The sequence below is a fragment of the Triturus cristatus genome, chromosome 1_1 (genome assembly GCF_964204655.1).
Source record: "Triturus cristatus chromosome 1_1, aTriCri1.1, whole genome shotgun sequence".
NCBI classification, from domain to species: Eukaryota; Metazoa; Chordata; class Amphibia; order Caudata; family Salamandridae; genus Triturus; species Triturus cristatus.
Window position 1 is genome coordinate 850,393,334 of NC_140579.1, and position 22,052 is coordinate 850,415,385.

Consider the following 22,052-nt stretch of genomic DNA (forward strand, 5'->3'; position numbering starts at 1 on the left):
CCTTATTGCGTGAGTGAAAGGGGCCCAAACTCTCCTGCTTCCCTAATGCCCCCAACAAATGAAGGTCCAGTAATACAAATAGGGGGTTGTGATCTCTGACACAGAAGGCAGGTACATTGTAGTCAAATTAGTTAGATCACGGGGTACCATAATAAAATCCATCTCGCCTTTCGAGCACCTTTACCCCCTTATACGTAGCGGGTAAAGGGTCTCCCAGTGCCTTATAGTCTTTAGTAATAGTAAAGAGCTGGTGGTCATCGCTCTATTCAGCGCCTCTCCAAAGGGGGTGTGCTGGAAGTCCTCCCCATCTGTTGTCTCCATACCGCAGGCAGAGGGACCCCTGTTCCCACACAACCTCGTGTTGAAATCCCCCGGCCAAACTATCAATGTCTCCTTATTACAACTGTCAGAAAGGCTCGCTAAATCCCTCCCAAGATCTTCAATGAAGGTGATCAGGTGAGAGTCAAAAAATGTTGTTATGCATATGAACCAAGATCACAAGAAAGAGTCAATTAGTGGACAAATTGATGCATGAGCATGGAGACGAGTGAATGAGTGTATGGACGGACAGTGGCGTAGCAAGGTCAGGTGGTACCCGGTGTGGGAAATTTCTTGTCACCCCCAGCTTGACAAAATGGCACAAATATCTGTTTAAAACACATATTTTTTCCATTTTGTCACCCTGCCTCAGTGATGATACTTGTCACCCCCGTCTTGACAAAATGTCAAAAATATGTGTTTAAAACACATAATCTTCCCATTTTGTCACCCCCCCTCAGTGATGACACCCGGGGCGGCCCTCACCCACCGCACAACCCTTCCTCCGCCACTGTGGACTGATGGATTAGGGACTGCATTGACTGAAGTATCCATTCACTTTCAATTATAACCCGACCTATTGGCTTTGCCAATGTATTTTAAGTTGAAATAATTAATTCATATTGTTTAAAAAACATGGTTTTCCGAGTACTCAGTGTATTCATTTCTCAAAGTTTTATAGTCTGTGCTTATAAATGTGTATATGTGAGGGGTGTGAACATGTAAGTGTGCATGTGTGTGAGTTTTTGTGTGTCTATGGGTGTGTGTGAGTGTGTATGTGTTCCTTTGTGTGAGGATGTGCGTGTGAGCACATGTGTGCGTGCATACCGGGTGTGTGTGTGAGAGTGTGCATGTGTCTATGTGAGTGGGTATGTGTGTGGGCACATGATGTGTGAGTTTGTGTATTTATGGGCATCAGTGTGGGTTTGTTTGTACATGCTTTTATGTGTACATCTGTGTGAGTGTGCACATGCATGTGTGAGAGCGTGTGTGAGTGTGTTCATGAGAGGGTACATAGCCTGCGCCATGGAGCCTGATATACACAATCTGTGTGAGTATCGGTGCACTGTGGGGGCCGGTCCTCATTAGAGAGGTGTCCAGCATAATTTCAGAATATGCATGACAGATTTTCATAGAATTCACACACCATAAAATACTATAGACTGAAAACTATTACTGTGGTTCGTAGCTATCCTGCAACTATGACATGGTATGGTCTGTCTTAGGCATCCGTGGTGCACACCTTCCTTAAACCACGGCTGCAAAGTGGACCCATTCTGTGTGGAACTTTTCAGACAGTCCTTGCAGTTTAACCAACAACACTTTGCTTAATTAGATTTTTATTAAAAAAAGATAAATACAGTTAAAAAAAAACATCTTAAGCTTAACAGCCACGGTTTCTACACGTTAGGTATTTACACATTTAAAAAAAAAAATGTTACTCTAAAAAGTAACCCCAAGGTAAAGCCAAATAACAGACAGGGAGGTGAGCAGCATAAGACACACTATGTTTTACTTTTATTGCCGGCCGGGCGTCTCTGACATCACAAGCTGGCTACTCGTTTTTGGCCCCTGAGAGCTGGTTTACCGCTGGCCTACCATGGAGTATGCACACGTAGATTATAAATCAGACTTTGGAACTGCCTTCCAAGGCTGTGTACATGAGCACACACCGGGCTTCCGGCACTGGTTCTGCGGTCCTTAGCCGGGTGTGTGCGCGCACACCACACACAGGGCCTCGTGCGCGGCCTCTGCCATCCAAGCCTGGGTGTACGCAGAGTGCAGCCCAAAAAGAGATTAAAAAACTTGAGGCAACGTAAAAGTATTTTCCCCATTCCACTCGTGAGCCAGGAAAGATTTAGCTTTGAGAAAGAAAAAAAAATGTTAGCTGAATTTGGGATGGTTAACGGGAGCATTCCAGCGCGAGCTGAGTGCCCATAACTCGTCCTGTTGTGGTGGAAGTGGCAGTGCCCCCCCCCCCGCGTTAACGCTCTACCTCTTGTTGTAGTCACTAACACCATTTTCACACTGCAGATGAATGCATTGTTTATCCCACCGTGGTAGTACGGCAGAAACAAGTGCGAAAATTAGACAGTGTTTTCTCAAGGGACCCATTGATAGTGACAGGAGTGAAAGGGCCAATGATAACGGCTTCAGCAATGCCATACCACATTACTCGCAACAGCTCGCACTTCAGAGAATTGAAATCAAAAGAAGAGGAGCTGCCAATACATGGGCTGAAGGAAGAGACACACGAGGAGACAGCTCCAGCAGATATCAGAACGCAACGACCAAGAAGAGAATGCAAGAAAACAAAAAGACTAATTGAAGAAATGTGAGGAGACAGAAGTCTGTAGAAACTATCTCTTTTCTCTATCTCTCTCTCTCTCTATCTCTCTCAAAAAAAAAAAAAATAATAATTGTTTGCAACAAGGGGGGGGGGAGATGTCATGACCAGACCAGGGGCACTAGGACCCTGGGGCAAAGGCAGAGGCCAGAGGACACTGGACACCAGGTCCGGTGAGGGGAGGGGACAAGGGGGACAGGACACAGTCGAGGGCAGGACCTCAGGGCGTGAGGTCAGGGACGAGGACCGGAACAAGCCTATAAGAAATAAAGAATACCTGAACGATCCTGTGTCTCTCGTGTCTTCTGTGGGATCGGGAACACGACACAGCCCAAAAAGAGACTAAAAAACTTGAGGCAACGTAAAAGTATTTTCCCCTTTCCACTCGTGAGCCAGGAAAGATTTAGCTTTGAGAAAGAAAAAAAAAAAGATGTAAGTTGGATTTGGGATGGTAAACGGGAGCATTCCAGCGTGAGCTGAGTGCCCATAACTCATCCTGCTTTGGTGGAAGTGGCAGCGCCCCCCCCGCGTTAACGCTCTACCTCTTGTTATAGTCACTAACACCATTTTCACACTGCAGATGAATGCATTGTTTATCCCACATTTTATCAGCTCACTGCAAGTACATGAATCCTATGCAACCTGCGCAGGGACTCTCACTGTACTCTCACAATGCACTCACCTACCGGGCCCCACCATTGATGCCCTCCCTGAATTTCAATCCAAATTATCTGATTACCGCCCGCCACCCACTGAGACTCCGTCTCCGACTGTCCTCGCCACCACCCACGGACACTCCTGCCACTAGGCTCGGCCTTGGACGCAGACTCACCTGACCTGAGGGCTGGGCCTGGCCTGCAGCTTCAGTGTTAGGAGCCAGCAGGACGGGCAGATGGCAGGGCCCAGGGCAAGGCTAGCCAGGCAAACAGCAGGGGCTGGGGGGCTAGTAATAACTTAATTTAAATTATGGCCGGTGACCGACTTCAGACAGTCCTCGTAGGAGGGTGGCTGGGTGACTCGTCTTCTTGGGATGCCACACCTCAGTCAGTCTCACGCGCACTTTTAATTGCGCACGCTCAATGCGCATGTCAGGACAAATTCAAATCAGGCCAGGCATTGAATGGTCACCAGCCCTGCCCCACCCTGAAGAATGCGCAGACGCGTCGCGGAAACAACTGCGCACCTCACGCACCCACCCTGACCCACCATAACCATTTAATCTAAAGAGCCTCAGAGGCCCCGGCCGGGGCGTGGCCCGCGCACCATTAAGAGCCTCAGGGGCCCTGCCCGGGGCCGCAGCACGCACCATTTATTAACAGCCTCATGCCAGTTTACTTTTTCTTTTTGTTTATCCCGTATCGGCAAACAAAATGAAAATATTAAAACGCTGGCATCATTTTGTAGGCCAGCTCATGCTTTTTGCCTCTGTGCGCCGACAAAATGATGGTGGGTCAAGTCATAGATTTTCTTTTCTTTTAAATTTTTTTAATGCCGTGCTGCACATTGTAAATGCTGTGTAGCAAGGCTACAGCGGGCCCCGGCCGGGGCTGGGCACCATTTATTAAGAGCCTCAGGGGCCCCGGCTGGGGCCGTGCACCATTTGTTAAGAGCCTCAGAGGCCAGGGCCCGCGCGTGTGCAGCAGTAGTTGTTTAATTCATGTAGGCCACGGCCTCTGCGCACGCACCATGAGCGATTAGCTTCTGAGGCCCGGCGGGGGCCCAGGTATTCATGCCTTGTGCACGCACCATTTAATTTATAACATTACCGTGCGCACTGCGCACGATTCAATTCATCATCATGATGAAGTAAGCGAGGGGGCCCCTGGAGCGCGGGGACTCCCCGCAATGCGGGGGCTGCGGTGGCCTGTGTTATGCCCCTGACTCATGGTTATGATCACACGATAACGGCAAGTTAGGGAACTGGGATATTAGAACTCAGCTGAAAATTTCATAGCTTCGCTTTTGCTTCCGGCCTTTGCCCAGAGGCATTAAAGTCTTTGACAGGTGCTGGGCACACTCACTTGCCTGGTACACTGCGCTCGTGGTTATCTTCCACTGCAGGCTGCACACTGCACCACTGTGCCAAGAATGCCCACTGCTACATTTCACCAGCACCCGCTGCTTATTGTGGGCATTGCACTGGCCCGGTACTTATTATAACTAGTTCGGGGCTAGTAGGCAAAACGCACTTTTCCAAAGCTGCTTAATGTTCATAGTCTAAGGCGCCCAAAGCGCTGCGAGGCACAGTGGACTACCCTCACAAACTAATACATCTTAAGAATGTAAAGCTCTTGCTCCAAAAGGCGTATGCCTACCAGGTGGCATTGCACCATGCCCACCTTGTGTGTGTGGTGTTCTCGCTTTAACTTGTACCAGGGCATTTCAGTGCTTGTAAGCAATCTTGCTGGAAAATTGCACTTTATCAAACATACAAACTTTTAAGGAGATTAACTAAATTCGTCAACAACACTGCAATTTGTGTAAATGTTGGGCTTCTATGGATTGCAGAACTAAAAAAGATGGCAGACAAAATGTACGTCCTGGGAGCAAAATAATAGTGTCCATGTGCTACACAAACGCTCATAAATTCACTACACAAACGCTCATAAATACACTACAAAATAAAAATAAAAGTATTTAGGTAGACTGTTTAATCCCCACTGGACAATCCAGTGCCTTGATGCCTTGAGATGTTTGAATGACTATACTTTCATGCAAAAACATTCTAAAGTATATTGCTTCTATGCGCTGAACTGAATGGTCTGCTTTTGTTACATATAGCACTTAACAGTCTACCCAACTTTGTTTATAAAAAACACCTCTTCATTGCACCTAAGAAAGATTTTGAGCACCAGGACTTACTTTTTTACAAATTAAGCACTGCTTGCAGCAATAGTCTGGCACTGGACACCCTAGAGATATTTTTGTGTAATCAATTCTCTACACTCTGATGTGGAAATTGTTACTAGTGAAACTAAACATACAAGAGGTGAGCATTGTAATTTTGTGTTTTTCACACTTCTCTCTAAAATTTTAATTGTTCACCATAACAGACGATTTTCAATTGTTTGTAGGTGTTGTACCATAACATATCATACTTTTGAGTGAATCTGATCAATTAACTAGTAGTATAATTGCCAAACAAATGCACCTCTGTAATTATTCTATGTATTGTTTTACTGACCTCCAGTCAGCTGTCCCGAAACTGCAATTAGAATGCGACCAACATGGTGCGTTGCAAACTTCCATTTTACAATGGGAGACTGTGCAGCGGTCCAAAACCTCCTGCAGCGCAAGCTCCCATAGTGAAATGGAAGTTTTTGCACTTCCCTGCACAGTGTGACAGGCACCTAACGGTACCTGCCACACGGTGCAGGGATGTGAAGGCCAGGGGAGAAGGAGGTCCTGCAAGGGGCCCCAAAGTCGCTGTCCAACAGCCTTTCTAGGTCGGAAAGGCCGACATCATAATCCTAATGGCAGAAACACTGTCTGTTAGACCTGGCATCATTGGCGTGAGTCTCCCTTCCATTTTGTCAGATTGCCTCCTCTGTTTTTGATATGTTTTTGCTGGTTATATGCTTTGGGCACTGTGCCACTGCTATTCAGTGCCACAGTGCAAGTGCTCCCTATGTTAAATTGATGTATTGATTAGTGACTCCATGATTGGGTTATTTGATTTACTTGTCAGATCCTAGTACAGTGCACCATGTGTGCCCAGGGCTTGTAAATCAAATGCTGCTGGTGGGCTTGCAGCACTGGTTTTGCCACCCACAGAAGCAGCTTGTAAAGTGTGTCTCAGGCCTGCCATTGCAGAGCCTAGGTGCAGTCTAGTACTGCCATGTCGACTTGGCCAGTGCACCCACTTGCCAGTCCCTAAACCTTCCCTTTTCTTCATATCAGACACCCATACAGTAGGCCCAAGGATAAGTATAAGGTAGGACATGCCCTGGTGTGTGTAGCATGTCCTAATAGTGAATTACAGCCATTTTCGTTTTTCACTATTGCAAGGCTACCTGTTCTCCATAGGCCAGAATGGGCAGTTAGATTACTAAATCTTATAATCCTAACTGACTCAGGGAACATGGTAGAAATTCGAATTTAGTATGCCTGAACTCAGAATGATAAAATACATCTTTTAGTAAAGTTGGTTTTAACATTCTGTGTTTGAAAATACCACTTTTAGAAAGTAGGCATTTTCTTGTCTAACTATCCAAAGCCTGCCTCTGCTAGGTTGTGTATTCATTGTCTGGAGTTTGAGTGACACGGCTGGGGGATTCCAGGAGACAGAATGAGTCAGCCAAGTGGTGAATAGGGAGATCTGCATATAGATGGAAGGGAGGAGTTGCACCTGGGACCTGAATAGGGCTGGGCCTTCCCTCCACAATGCTGGCTCCACCTCCTGGGATGCGACTGATGTCTCTGCCCTGTACTGTGAAAGAAGAGAAGGAATCTGTCAACAAAGTGCTCCAGGGCTGTGCTTTCCCTCCACAATGCTGGCTCCACCTCCGGTGGGGCGTCTGATGTTTCTGCCCTGTGAAAGGAAAGAAGGAGTCCTGTAAACAAAGTGCTCAAGAACTGGCTTAGACTAGGCAGAGGCCTCTCTGCCTTCAGAGAACAAAGGATTTTGGGTTATAAATATTGGGACCCAGACCCAAGAACTTTAGATCACTTCTGGAAACAAGACGAACCTTTTGCCAAGGAGAAGAACCAAGGAAGCTGCAGGAGTTTGGACTGCCCATCTGCCAGTGTGCTGTTTGCTGGGTTGGCCTGCAGTGGTGTCTTCATTGCTAAAGAAAGGAGAAGGAACTTTTCAAAAGACTTTCAGCATCTTACAGAATATTTCTCCAAGGACTTGAACTTGTGCTTGCCTCCTGCTGAAGTCTCAGGGACAAAAGACTTCACCACCAGCTCCCCCTCTGAATTTCCTTGCTGGAAATTCTATCTGCAGAAGCCTGTGTGTCGCTGGGAGCTGGAAGCGCGACGCAACGAGAAGAAGTGTGTCGCCGCCGCAGCTGAAGTCGTTGCATCGCCAGAGAAGCGGGCCGCCGCCGCATCTCCCAGGAAGCGTGTCTTCGTCGAAGCTGTCTGCTGTCGCATCACTGGAGAAGCGTGACGCCATCGAGAGGGTCGCCGTCGCATTGCCGGAGAAGCATGTCGTAGGGCCTGTCGCGGCTCCAAAGTATGGCGTCATCGCTAGGCTGCCAGAGCGTGAACGCATCGCCGTCGCATCAAGGGCGCCATCTTCTCGCATCGCACCAGGATTGTTGCATCGCATCGAGGCGCCATCTCGCGCATCGCAACCGGGCCGTAGGCCGAGAACCTACGCATCACCCCCGCACCGGTAAGGATCACGACGCATCCCCTACTCTGCACAAGCATTGAGGCGCGACGCATCATCTCCCCCGGAGCACGGAACCGACGCATCTCCCTCTGCGAGCCTTTTGTTTATTTTGCGTTACGCATCCAGGTACTTTTGTGAGAACTGTATCGCATTTTTCATCAACTTGAACTAAGTAACTTTTACCATCTTTAAGTCAATCTTCAGTACAGTATTGTGGATTTTTGTCGTTTATGGTCTTGTGTTAAGTCTATATAAAGCATACTTATTTTTTATAAAACCTGTGTGGTGTCCATCTGTAGTGTTTTCACTGTATTACTGTATGTGTTCACAAATGCTTAACACACTGCCTCTGAGATAAGCCTGTCTGCTCGTGCCAAACTACCAAGGGGATGAGCAGGGGTTATCTAGGAGTGTAATCCCCTTATCCTGACTTAGAAGCAAGGGTACCTATTTGGACAAAGGTATATACCATTGCCAACTAGAGACCCCCAGTTCGAACATTGGTGGACAGCGGTGAGGATTTGGACCTGCATTTGTGACTCATATACAGTGATTGGTGTACACTACTAGTGAGTGCAGACCAAACGCGACCACTCACGCGTACTCATTGAGTAGAATTTTTTCCTTAGACTGTTGTTTTTTCCTGAGAACTACCAATTCTTACTACCATGAGTAGACCAGCATCTGTTGCATCTATGCATCTTGATTTTGAGGACGAGAGTTTGTAAACCTACACTTTGAAACAGCTCAAGCATCTCTGCAAGAAATTGAAAGTTGCTACACCAGGCATTTCTAAAAAGGATGACTACCAAAAGGCGCTGAGGGCCTGGGTAGAAGCAAGAAATGCCCCTGATCTTGTGGTGGAGCCAGCTGGGGATGCAGATGGGCAACTGGATAGGCCACTGTTTCCAGCCAGGGAAGAGGTACCGTCCCCACCTGGCAGTAGTATCTCTTCCAAAGACCTGTCCCCCAGAGAGTTGGAAGTCAGGGCGAGAAATAGGGCACACAAGCTGGAGATGGTTAAGCTTAAGATGGAAGGTCAGAGGGAAGCAGAGAATAACAGATTATCCTTGGAGAGAGAGAGAATGAGAATGGAACATGAGAGGATGTTGAGGGAGTTAGAGATCAAGGCGAAGGGCTTAGAGATCAATCCCTCTGGTGGCAGCGAACCATCTGTGCCTTCAGAAGGCAGGGTATATATTCCCAAGGATGTCATCAAAGATTTCCATAAGCATGAAGATATTGGGCAGTGGTTTGCAGCCTATGAAATAGCAATGTTGGCCCACCGGGTCCATGAGAAAGATTGGGGAGAGGGGTTGTGGGGCGCTTTGTGAGTGAGGGGAGTTATACTTTGTTAGACCTACCCAGTGAGAATAGGATGTCTTATGCCCACATGAAGGAAGCACTGATGACAAGATATGGTTTGACCCCAGAACTCTATAGACAGAGGTTCAGGAATTGTAAGAAGCTGGAGAGAACCACTTGGGTAGAATATGTATATTTCTTTTGCAGCGCTATGGATGGTTGGGTGAAGCGTAGCAAAGTGGATACTTTTGAAGCTCTCTATGTTTTGATTGCAAGCACTTGTCTGCTAATTGTTTTCCAGAGCTACGCCAGCACCTTATTGATAGCAAGTTGACTAACCCTAGGAAGCTTGCTGAAGAGGCGGACCGCTGGGTCAGTACAAGGGTCCACAAGGGTCATGTGGGAGACTCCGCCAAAGGTGGGCAGGGTCCCCAGCAGAAGAGCGGGGGGGGGAAAAGGGTAAACAGAGGGAGTTCCAGAAAGGGCCCCAAAGTAATTCCCAAAGGAACCAAGGTAAGAGTTCCCAGCCTCCCCCTGAGAAGAAGTCAGAACCCCTGACAGGTAAACCTGTTCATAGGGGGCCTGCTACCTGCTTTCAGTGTAAGCAGGTGGGACACCGTTGGTATGATCCCCAGTGTCCCCAAAAGGGTCAGTATGTGCCACCCCGTGTACCCCCCCGTCAGATGGCCAGTGTAGCCCTGGGAGTGGAGGAGAAGTGTGACCAAGGTGGGTGGGGTCCCACAGAAATGTCCCTTGTCTCATTAGGGGACTTTGAGATGGTCCCTAAAACTCAGCTGCTTGATAACACTAAAAAGTACATGCAGTGGGTGACCATCAATGGCCATAGAGTGGAGACTCTTAGAGACACCGGAGCTAGTGTGACAGCTGTCAAGTGTCACTTGGTGTCTGAAGAGCAAGTGGTCCCCAATGCATTCTTCCCAGTTGTTGCCGCTGACAACACAGAAAGCCATTGGAAAGTGGCTCAGGTTCCTTTTGAGTGGGGGGGGGGGTCTCTGGTAATCTTCAAGTAGCTGTGAGGCCAGCCATGCCTGTTGATTGTCTGTTGGGCAATGATTTGAAAAGCTCCCCTTGGGCTAAGGTGGAGAAGAGGGCTCACTTAGAGATGTTGGGTCTGCCTGAGCGGGCGTGTGTGACTACTCGGTCTATGGCAGCCAAGGGTGTTCAAGAGATCCTGGAGCCTGGAAGTATGGCCCAGGAACCTGCCTTAAAGAGAAGAGGTAGGGGGCGCGGGCAACCAGCCCCCATTGTTCCCACGGTCCAGGAGGAGGCAGACCTTGAGAGGGATGCCCTGGAACCTACAGGGAGCAAGTTTCTGAACTGGGGAACCTACCTGAGCTGACCCATTGGCAGCAAGAAGGGGGGCCCTTCAGGGAGGAATTTTGTGCAGAGCAGAAGAAGTGCCCTTCTCTTGAGGGTTTGAGGCAACAGGCCACAAACCAGGCAGCAGGTGATCAGTCTGGAGCACATTGGATCTACTGGGAGAACGACCTCCTGTATAGCGAGCCTAAGGTTGCTGAGCCTGGGTCCGCCCGTGTGCTGGTGGTACCCCAATGCTTCAGAGCCTTTCTACTGGGGTTGGCTCATGACGTACCTTTAGCTGGACATCTGGGGCAGAACAAGACCTTTGAAAGGCTTGTCACCCACTTTTATTGGCCCCAGATGCAGAAGAGTTCCGATACTCATTGTAGGACTTGTCAAACTTGCCAGGCAAGTGGGAGAAGTGGAAGGAGGCACAAGGCCCCTCTCCAACCTTTCCCTGTAGTCAGTACCCCCTTTGAACGGGTGGGCATTGACATTGTTGGGCCACTGGACCCCAAGACAGTCATGGGCAACAGGTTTATCCTGGTCTTGGTGGACCATGCTACCCGGTACCCGGAAACCATCCCGCTCAGGAGAGGGACGGCCCCCGTGGTGGGATGTGCACTGATGGGGATTTTTTTCTCGTGTGGGGTTCACCAGAGAGGTGGTGTCTGACCGAGGTACAAACTTAATTTCCAGTTAAATGAAGTCTCTGTGGAAAGAGTGTGGTGTTACCTATAAGTTCGTGAAAGAACAGATGCAAAAGCACCTGTATACCGGATGCACAGCTGAGAAGATGCTTGTAATTTATAATTCAATAAACATGTAATTGAATGAAATTTTTTGTTTAAACAAACCACAAGGAATCAATACAACTTTTCATGATAATGATGTAAGCTCATTTACTTCTTGAGTTTTTTTAAACATCACAAATAAAGTTTTTTAGCAAAATTCATAAGTGAAACCACATGTAATACAGAAAATGAATTGCGAATCAATAACATATCACAATGTTATGAAAATTGAATTTTTAGTGTTGAAAAAACGACGATTGTGGTTCATGAAGCCCAATGCATTTCGGGATTTTCACGGAATCCCTTCTTCAGGGGCCTGTATTCAAAAGGATGAAAAAAGAAAACCATGTTGCAACAAATGACTGTGTACTATGGAAGAAACTATGAATTCTTACATAAGTCGTAGATACATCGTATAATGACCAGAGTGGTACTAACACACCTGTACTTGTCCTTCACCATACCAATTGTGTGTCCACTGTTAAAGATGAAAAAATAATAAATAATGAAGCTCAATCAGTGTCTAATAGCATGGATGTGAAAAACAAACAATAGACTTAAGCCCGAAAGAAAAAACCTTAGACCCCAGTGAACCGATCCATCGTACTCTTGGTGAATGTGTTGTATGAAAACTCAGAAATAAATAAGTGAAAATAGTCAAGTCAGTAAAAATAATCAACAAGTGAACCTTACGGGAAATCGTCGAATATAGAGACCTGGTCAATCAATGACGTGGTACATATCCTGCTAGCTGAAGAAACACAGCAACCGTACTCAAATGAAAGGTATCACCAAAGCAGCCTCACGCTGAAAATACTCAATGCTGGTTCGTGTGTGTACTATACAAGACTTGGGTTCATACTCCTCAGAGATCTGTACTGAGATAGGTGAAAGTAAAACAGACTGTGGTTAACTGGTGTGCACTGAAGTCTGACTAGCAAGTAAAGTAGGATACAGACACTGAAGGTTTAATTACCTAAAAACTCGCTGGCAAGATCCCAGAACAGAATGATGGCGTGATGGAAATTGGTAGCCAAAATGAAATAGTGCACTTTAAGGATAACAATCCGACCTGTAGCCAAAAAGAAAACAAACCGAAGACCCTGTTTACCTACTAAAAATGGCTTGTTCTATGAAATCAAGTAAAACAATATACTGTAGGACTTCAATATTGTGTCATCAAAATCACTAAAAGGTCCTCCTTACCTAGATTCAGGATCGATCTGGCACCACCAGTTCAACATAGCAGTAAGCGCGGCGGCATGAAGCCGCTGTCTTTTAAATAGGTAAAATATGCCGCATCTGACGTATGCATGCGTTATGCGTGTGCAAGGCAACAGAAAGAGGACTGGAGCTAATGCTCACTAGTGCACTGTATAACCTTGAAGGAAGACTAAACTACTCTAAAATGGCGCTCAACAGCCTGATTACAGCGAGTACAAATACTCCTGGAGGTTCGAATCTGCAGTGAAACTATAGCTGATGAACTAGTTGTTTGTAAAAGACTAGCAGATTATATATTGATGACCATGTTGTAAGCATGATATTAGTGAATGTTATGTAAAACCCAATCACTGACGCGTGAAAATATCAATGCCATGAAAAAACTAAACTGTGGAAACAATTAAGCAACAGTGCTCAGGCGCCTACTGTATGAAACAAATATAGTATAGAAAATTTTGACTAATATGATAAGAAAAAACAATAATGATAAAGTAAGAACAGTGTTCTTTTAAGTATAAATAGACGGAACATACTGCCTTCATGCAAGGTATGTACTGAGCCTGACATACTTATAGCTTAACTTTGTGAAGTATTCAAAAGCAAAGATAACCGTGTTAGTGAAAAAATCAAAAACGGAGCCATGCTTAAAATGATATGAATGCTGAGATGGCGGTCACCGAAAGAATGGTGAGGACAGTACTTACAGTCTACACCTATCACAGAAAACAAAGCAATTCTATTTTGTCGTTCAGTCCTGATGGTACAAGTGTATGAAGGAATTTGATCCACCAAACCTCCCTTTGAGCTAATGACTTAGAGGCATCCAAATCTGTTCTAAAAGGAACCATTTCCAAAATTGTGAATTTCAGTTGGGCATTGGTGTGTTGGTGTTCTATCCAGTGAGTGGCCAAATGGGACTTATGACTTTTTGTGCGAATAATGCTCTTGTGTTCCGAAATGCGAATTTTGGTTTTGCGCGATGTTTTACCTACATAAAGAAGTCCACAAGGACATTTAATAGTGTAGATAATGTTGGTGCTATTACAATCTCCACTATATTTCAATTTGATTGGTTTCCCACTGTGTGGATGATTGATAACATTTCCAATCATCACATTATTGCAATTAACGCAATTGTAACATTTACGCATGCCTGTGAAGGATGATTGACTCTCCGCTGAAGGTTTTTTAAGTAATTCTTTAATGTTCATACTTCGCTTGTATGCAAAAAGAGGTTGTTCCAAGAATAAATCATTGAAATCTGGTTCATGTTGAAGTAATTCCCACCTCTTTTTGATGATTTTGCTGATGTTTGGCGAGTTGGTGGAATATTTAGAAATGAAAACATGTCTATTTTGGCTTCTAGTTGTTTGTGACTTTAACAGCTCACTTCGGTCTTTTTGGTTGGTTTTAGCCACTGCAGTGTCAAGCACATGTTCTGGATAACCACGAGCCCAAAACTTGCTGCATTGTTCAGATAGTGCCTCCTCTAACTGGCGGGGATCTGATGTTATTCTTTTAGTGTGTAACGTTTGTGAAAATGGCAAGTTACGTAGCAATGAAGGCGGATGAAAACTGGAATACAAAAGTAAGTTGTTCCTGTCAGTGGGTTTTGGAAAAACTGAAGTTGTAAAAGAATTGCTTTTTTTGGTGATAAGTACATCCAAGAATGACAAAGATTCTGCACTGATGTTGTATGTAAATTTAATCCGAGCATTCTTATCGTTCAATTCATCGATGCTGGTTTCAAGCTTTGCTCATGAATTTGTCCAAATCAAAAAAATGTCATCGATGAATCGAACATAAAATGCTAGATTCGTACTCCATTGGCTGTTGTTAAAAATGTAGTCCTGCTCGAATTTGGACATAAATGTGTTGGCATATACTGGAGCCCCAGAAAAACCCATGCTAGTGCCGCTGATTTGTAAATAATACTCATCATAGCATTGGAAATAGCTGTGTTGGAGACAGAATGTTAATAGTTCTAAGATGAACACCTTGTTGGTAGCCAAGTCCGGTAACTGAAGAAGAGCCCATTCACACGCGTCAATTCCCTCCTTAAGAGGTATTGATGTGTAAAGAGATGTAACGTCAATGGTACACAAGAGCCAAGATGGAGAAAATTGCTCAGTGATATTGTTCAAAAGGTTTAAAAAATGTGTTGTATCTTTGACATAATTTCTCCATGACTGGACAAATTTTTGGAGAAAATGATCGATAAATTGTCCTACAGGTGTGAACAAGGAATCCCAACCGGATACAATGGGTCGGAAAGGAGGATCTTGTAAGTTCTTGTGAACCTTAGGCAACATATAGAGTGTGGGTCTCCTAGGATGTGTGACTGACAGAAAGCTACGAGTTTTCTGGGAGATCCAAGACATCTCTTCAGCGTGATCTAAAATCTGAAGCAATGTCTCTTTAATCATTGTAGTAGGATCTTGGTCCAGTTTTAAATAAGTGGTAGTGTCTTGAAGGTGTTTTGCCACTTTATCATCAAAAAAATTCTGTCCATGATGACTAAGGCACCTCCCTTATCAGCCACTTGAAATACTAATCTGTCATATTTGGCTAGATGTCGTATAATGGCTACCTCATGTTTTTTTAGGTTAGTCTCAACAGGTATGTGAAATTTAAGTTCAGACATATCCTTGCGAATGAGTATCTCAAACGTGTCCAGAGTTTTGTGCGACACGGGTGGCATAAACACGCTTTTGGGGTCTAAAACTTCTTAATTCAATTTCATGGTCGTCATCAATAGAAGTTTGAGTAGGTAGACTTGGTACTACATTTGCAAAAAAATGTTTTAATCGTAGATTCCTCATAAATTTGAATACTGAAACTTCTAATTCAAAGGGATTGGTTTGGTAGACTGGTACAAAAGATGTACCCTTGTTAAGGACTTGTGACTGTGCTGATGTTAGTTCGATGGAGGAAATGTTAATTACAAGGCTCTCCCTTTGCTCCTCATACTTCGAGGTCCTGCTTCTTTTACCCCTCCTGGTTTTTTTGGATCTGGTGGGCGACTTGTAGACTGGCCGCTCGCTGAAAAAGAATGCGTTTGAGGTGATGGCAATTGAGGCACTGCTGACGATACTGGCTCGTCAGCGGTGGTGGATTCTGATTGAGTGATGATAGGTACCCGAGCTGGATCTAAATCCCGATCTGACACTACTGATTCCTGAGAGGAGGTGTGAGGTTTCTGATAAGGCTGCCTACGAGCGTAAACTTCTGCCCATGTGTACACTTCATTTAACTTATAATCAATAGTGTCACGCCGAAATTTGCGTAATTTTCTTTCTTGGATTTCTTTGCCGTAGATATCCAATTTGTTATTAAGATCATCTAGGGTAAGTTTCCAATAGTCTGCCTCACAGCGGGTTGATAAGTCTGTTTTAATGGCATTCATCTCTTCTTCAAGCTCTCTGGTACGTGATAATTCTTCTATCAGTAAAATAATTAGATCTAAGGAACATTTATTCAAAATCGCCTGCCATTTCTCCATAAAAGCTTTATTGAATTGAAATTTGTATAAGAGGGGCTTGATGGGTAAACGTAATCCCCGCGGGATTCCTTGCACCTTGTGGTATTGTATTAATGTGGATGCATGTAGTCGTTGACTTAACGCTCTACGGGCTATGAATTCTAGTTGCCGGATCTGTTGTGAAATAGACCCACTCTGGACGTTGAAGGACGGTGTATCTTGTATTAGAGCATAAATATCCTTAACTTGTGATGATGAGAATGTCAATGTCTCTGCTCTGTTGTCAGTCAAATTGGAAATACTGTCAAAAGACATGTTTGGTAAAAAACGCTTAGGTGTGCTGCTGGCTAAAGAATGGCTAAAGGTAATGATGCAGTCTAAGGAAGTCAGTGCACTACTATAATAATGACCAAAGAACTAATATAAACGTGTGTTAATCATTCTATAACTTGAAGTGCGTGCAAACCGGAAAAGGTAGCCACCCTGAACAAACATGAAAAAACAGATGCAAAAGCACCTGTATACCGGATGCACAGCTGAGAAGATGCTTATAAATCTTAAGTCTTGTACAGTACACACACAAACCAGCATTGAGTATTTTCAGCGTGAGGCTGCTTTGGTGATACCTTTCATTTGAGTACGGTTGCTGTGTTTTTTCAGCTAGCAGGATATGTACCACATCATTGATTGACCAGGTCTCTATATTCGACGATTTCCCGTAAGGTTCACTTGTTGATTATTTTTACTGACTTGACTATTTTCACTTATTTATTTCTGAGTTTTCATACAACACATTCACCAAGAGTACGATGGATCGGTTCACTGTGGTCTAAGGTTTTTTCTTTCGGGATTAAGACTATCGTTTGTTTTTCACATCCATGCTATTAGACACTGATTGAGCTTCATTATTTATAATTTTTTCATCTTTAACAGTGGACACACAATTGGTATGGTGAAGGACAAGTACAGGTGTGTTAGTACCACTCTGGTCATTATACGATGTATCTACGACTTATGTAAGATTTCATAGTTTCTTCCATAGTACACAGTCATTTGTTGCAACATGGTTTTCTTTTTTCATCCTTTTGAATACAGGCCCCTGAAGAAGGGATTCCGTGAAAATCCCGAAATGCATTGGGCTTCATGAACCACAATCGTCGTTTTTTCAACACTAAAAATTCAATTTTCATAACATTGTGATATGTTATTGATTCGCAATTCATTTTCTGTATTACATGTGGTTTCACTTATGAATTTTGCTAAAAAACTTTTTATTTGTGATGTTTACAAATACTCATGAAGTAAATGAGCTTACATCATTATCATGAAAAGTTGTATTGATTCCTTGTGGTTTGTTTAAACAAAAAATTTCATTCAAATTCATGTTTATTGAATTATAAATTATAAGCAACTTCTCAGCTGTGCATCCGGTATACAGGTGCTTTTGCATCTGTTTTTTCATGTTTGTTCAGGGTGGCTACCTTTTCCGGTTTGCACACACTTCAAGTTATAGAATGATTAACACACGTTTATATTAGTTCTTTGGTCATTATTATAGTAGTGCGCTGACTTCCTTAGACTGCATCGTTACCTATAAGTTCACCACTCCTTACCACCCACAAGGTAATGGGCTGGTTGAGAGATTCAACCGGACCCTTAAAGGCATGATCATGGGTCTTGAGGAACCAATGAGGCGAAAGTGGGACGTTCTCTTACCATGCCTTCTGTTTGCTTACCGTGAGGTGCCACAAAAGTCCCTAGGGTTCAGTCCCTTGGAACTGTTGTATGGACACCCGGTAAGAGGACCTTTGAGTCTGGTCAAGGAAGGCTGGGAGCAATCTCCCAGGAAACCTCCCCAGGATGTATATAGCTACATGCTGGCCTTCAGGAACTAGACTCGGCGATTCAGAGAGCTCACTCAAGCGAATCTGGAAGCCAGTCAGGAAGAGATGAAGCGGTGGTACAATCACAATGCCACTCTGATTGAGCTTCAGCCTGGACAGAAAGTTTGGGTCATGGCCGCTGTAGAGCCTTGTGCGCTCCAGGACAGGTGGACCGGTCCATTTGAGGTGGTGGAGCGCAAGAGTGATGTCACCTATCTGGTGAACTTGCGGTCTTCCAGGAACCCTTTGCGGGTCCTACATGTTAACCGCCTGAAGTCCCACTTAGAAAGGTCTGAAGTGGGCATACTCCTAGCGACGGATGATGGAATGGAGGAGGAGACCGAGCCTCTTCCTGATCTCCTGTCTGCGACAGAGCAAGATGGGTCAGTGGATGGAGTCAGCCTCTCTGCCACCCTGACCCCTGATCAGCAGCAAGATTGTCGCAAACTGTTGGGGCAATTCTCTGATCTATTTTCCTTGATTCCTGGTATCACTGAGTGGTGCGTCCATTATGTGGACACCGGGGACAGTCCTCCTGTGAAGCACAAGGCTTACAGAGTGACTGACAAGGTCAGAGCTTACATCAAGGAGGAAGTCTCCAAGATGTATGCTTTAGGGGTGATTGAGTCCTCAAACAGTCCTTGGGCCAGCCCAGTGGTTTTGGTCCCAAAGGCTGGCACGCCTGGTGCCACACCTGAACTCCGGTTCTGTGTGGACTACCGAGGACTCAATTCAGTCACCAGAACTGACGCGCACCCCATCCCCAGAGCTGATGAGCTCATTGATCGGTTAGGGGCTGCACGGTACCTCAGCACGTTTGATTTGACGTCTGGGTACTGGCAGATCGCCTTGACTGATGGGGCCAAAGAGAGGTCAGCATTCTCCACACCAGATGGGTACTACCAATTCCGGGTGATGCCTTTTGGGATGAAGAATGCCCCTGCCACCTTTCAGAGGTTAGTCAACCAGGTGTTGGCTGGAGTGGAGTATTTCAGTGCCGCCTACCTGGATGACATTGCAGTGTTCAGTGCCAGTTGGGAAGAACATCTGCGCCACCTCTGGGAAGTGTTGATGGCACTGCGAAAGGCAGGCCTCACGATCAAGGCGAGTAAGTGCCAGATCGGGCAGGGTTCCGTGGTGTACTTGGGGCACCAGGTAGGGAGCAGCCAGGTGGCACCCCTGCAACCCAAGATTGATACCATCATGGCATGGAAACCCCCAAAGACTTAGACACAGGTGAGAGCCATTTCAGGACTCACGGGGTACTACAGGAGGTTTGTCAAGGGGTATGGCAACATTGTTGCACCCTTGACTGAGCTGACTTCCAGGAAGCAGCCCAAGAAAGGGAACTTGACTGACATCTGTCAGAAGGCTTTTGACGCCCTGAAGACTGCCATGTGCACAGCACCCGTGCTTCAGGCGCCCAACTTCTGAAAAGAATTCATTGTTCAGACAGACGCTTCAGAGCATGGTGTGGGGGCTGTTCTATCACAGATTAATGAAGAGGGCCTAGACCAACCTGTAGCCTTCATCAGTAGGAGGTTACTTCCACGGGAACAGAGGTGGAGTGCAATTGAGTGTGAGAGATTTGCTGTGGTCTGGGCACTGAAGAAGCTGAGACCATACTTGTTTGGGACTCACTTCCTGGTTCAGACCGACCACAGGCCCCTCAGATGGCTAATGCAAATGAGGGGTGAGAACCCAAAGTTGTTGAGGTGGTCCATTTCCCTACAGGGTATGGATTTACGGTGGAACACTACCCTGGTACAGAACACGCCAACGCTGATGGTCTGTCCAGATTTTTCCGCCTTAGTGAAGATAACTCCCAAGGGGAAGGGTAGTTCTCCCCACATTTCAGCTGGAGGGGACACGTGTTAGACCTGGCATCATTGGCTTGAGTCTCCCTTCCATTTTGTCGGATTGCCTCCTCTGTTTTTGATATGTTTTTGCTGGTTAAATGCTTTGGGCACTGTGCCACTGCTATTCAGTGCCACAGTGCAAGTCCTCCCTATGTTAAATTGATGTATTGTTTAGTGACTCCATGATTGGGTTATTTGATTTACTTGTCAGACCCTAGTACAGTGCATCATGTGTGCCCAGGGCTTGTAAATCAAATGCTGCTGGTGGGATTGCAGCACTGGTTGCGCCACCCACAAAAGCAATTTGTAAAGTGTGTCTCAGGCCTGCCATTGCAGAGCCTAGGTGCAGTCTAGTACTGCCATGTCGACTTGGCCAGTGCACCCACTTGCCAGTCCCTAAACCTTTCCTTTTCTTCATATCAGACACCCCTACGGTAGGCCCAAGGGCAGGGTGCATTGTAAGGATAAGGTAGGACATGCCCTGGTGAGTGTAGCAGCTCCTAATAGTGAATTACAGCCATTTTCGTTTTTCACTATTGCAAGGCTACCTGTTCTCCATAGGCCAGAATGGGCAGTTAGATTATTACATTTTATAATCCTAACTGACTCAGGGAACATGGTAGAAATTCGAATTCAGTATGCCTGAACTCAGAATGATAAAATACATATTTTAGAAAAGTTGGTGTTAATACTCTGTGTTTAAAAATACCACTTTTAGAAAGTAGGTATTTTCTTGTCTAACTATCCAAAGCCTGCCTCTGCTAGGTTGTGTATTCCTTGTCTGGAGTTTGAGTGACAGGGCTGGGGAATTCCAGGAGACAGAATGAGTCAGCCCAGTGGTGAATAGGGAGATCTGCATTGTGAGAAGTTGGCCTGGCATATGCTGTTCCTAGTTAGAGGGACACCTTGCACCAGTCCAATTCGACTCCTATTGATGATAGGTTTAAGACAACCTTTAAAGAAAGCTATCCTAGTGGTAGCTGTGGAGAGCAGCCTTCAGGCTAAGTCTTGAAGGAGTGTTAAGCTTATTGTTTTACCATAATAACCTCTTGAATAACCAAATGAAAGAGTAGCCCACACAGGTATATATATAAAATATATGTATTTATTCTAGACAGAATCCCACAGTCACTTTATGTGGCTCGTGGCAAAGTTACAATTCAAACAAGCATTTATAAACACAATAAATAGCACAGAAATCAATGGGCCCCAGGGGGGGACCAAACCATATACTAAAATAGTGGTATAAGAACCACGACAATTCTACAGGCAATGCCTAGGGCATTCAGGATCGCTTGCCCCTTCAGAATCCACCCACAGTTAAGAGGAAGGGGACCCACGGGAGACGTGTGCAGTGCAAAGAGCTGCTATCGGGATCGCAATGTTAGCCTATGGAGAATGTCGCGGTTGAATATTTAAAGTTTAAGGACACTTCTAGCAACAGTACAAAGTTAAGACTTGAGACTTAAGGCTTTGGAGAGCCCACCACCACTGGAGTACCGAAGTACCACTGTTACCTGCCCCAGGGAAGCCGGGTGCATAGGTTGATTCTGGTGTCGGGTCGCGGGCTGATTTTCTATGGAAATGTAGTCCAAACTGCTGCTAGCTGAAAGCGTCGTTGAAGTCGTGAAGATTAAAGTTGAAGAGAAGATAAAGATGAACCTGAAAGCAGAGGGGACAGAGTCTGGATCACAGCACAGTGACCAGGGAGCTCACAGGAAGGAGCTCGTGGATGTCGGGCGCTTCAGGTGTGGAAGGTACAGCTGGGCTCTGCAGTCACGGGCTCCGGGAGGCTTCAAGGAAGGCCAGCTTCTGGAGGGCAACTGTCCCACGTCGGATGAGGGTCGCTGCGGTGTTAGTGTCCCGATTGAATCCACTAAGCATTGGCAACCGCAACCCACGCGAGATGTACAAAGCAGCTGCTGGTGCAGACCCACGAGGTCTGAGGGTGCTCTCCTTTGCAGGGAGCGTAGAGCAGGCCTGGAGCAACCAGGGGAACTCTTGGAAAAGTAGATTGTCCTCCGTCAGGGCCCACAAGTCGAGAGACAAGGGACCGCGGAAGGCAGCAAAATGGAGTGTGTAAAAGGGCTCCCACGGGCCACCGGAGTGGACTAGGGGGCTGAGCTTTGGCACGGATGCTGCTGGAAGGTTGGCTCAGAAATGGGCCAAAGCACCACTTC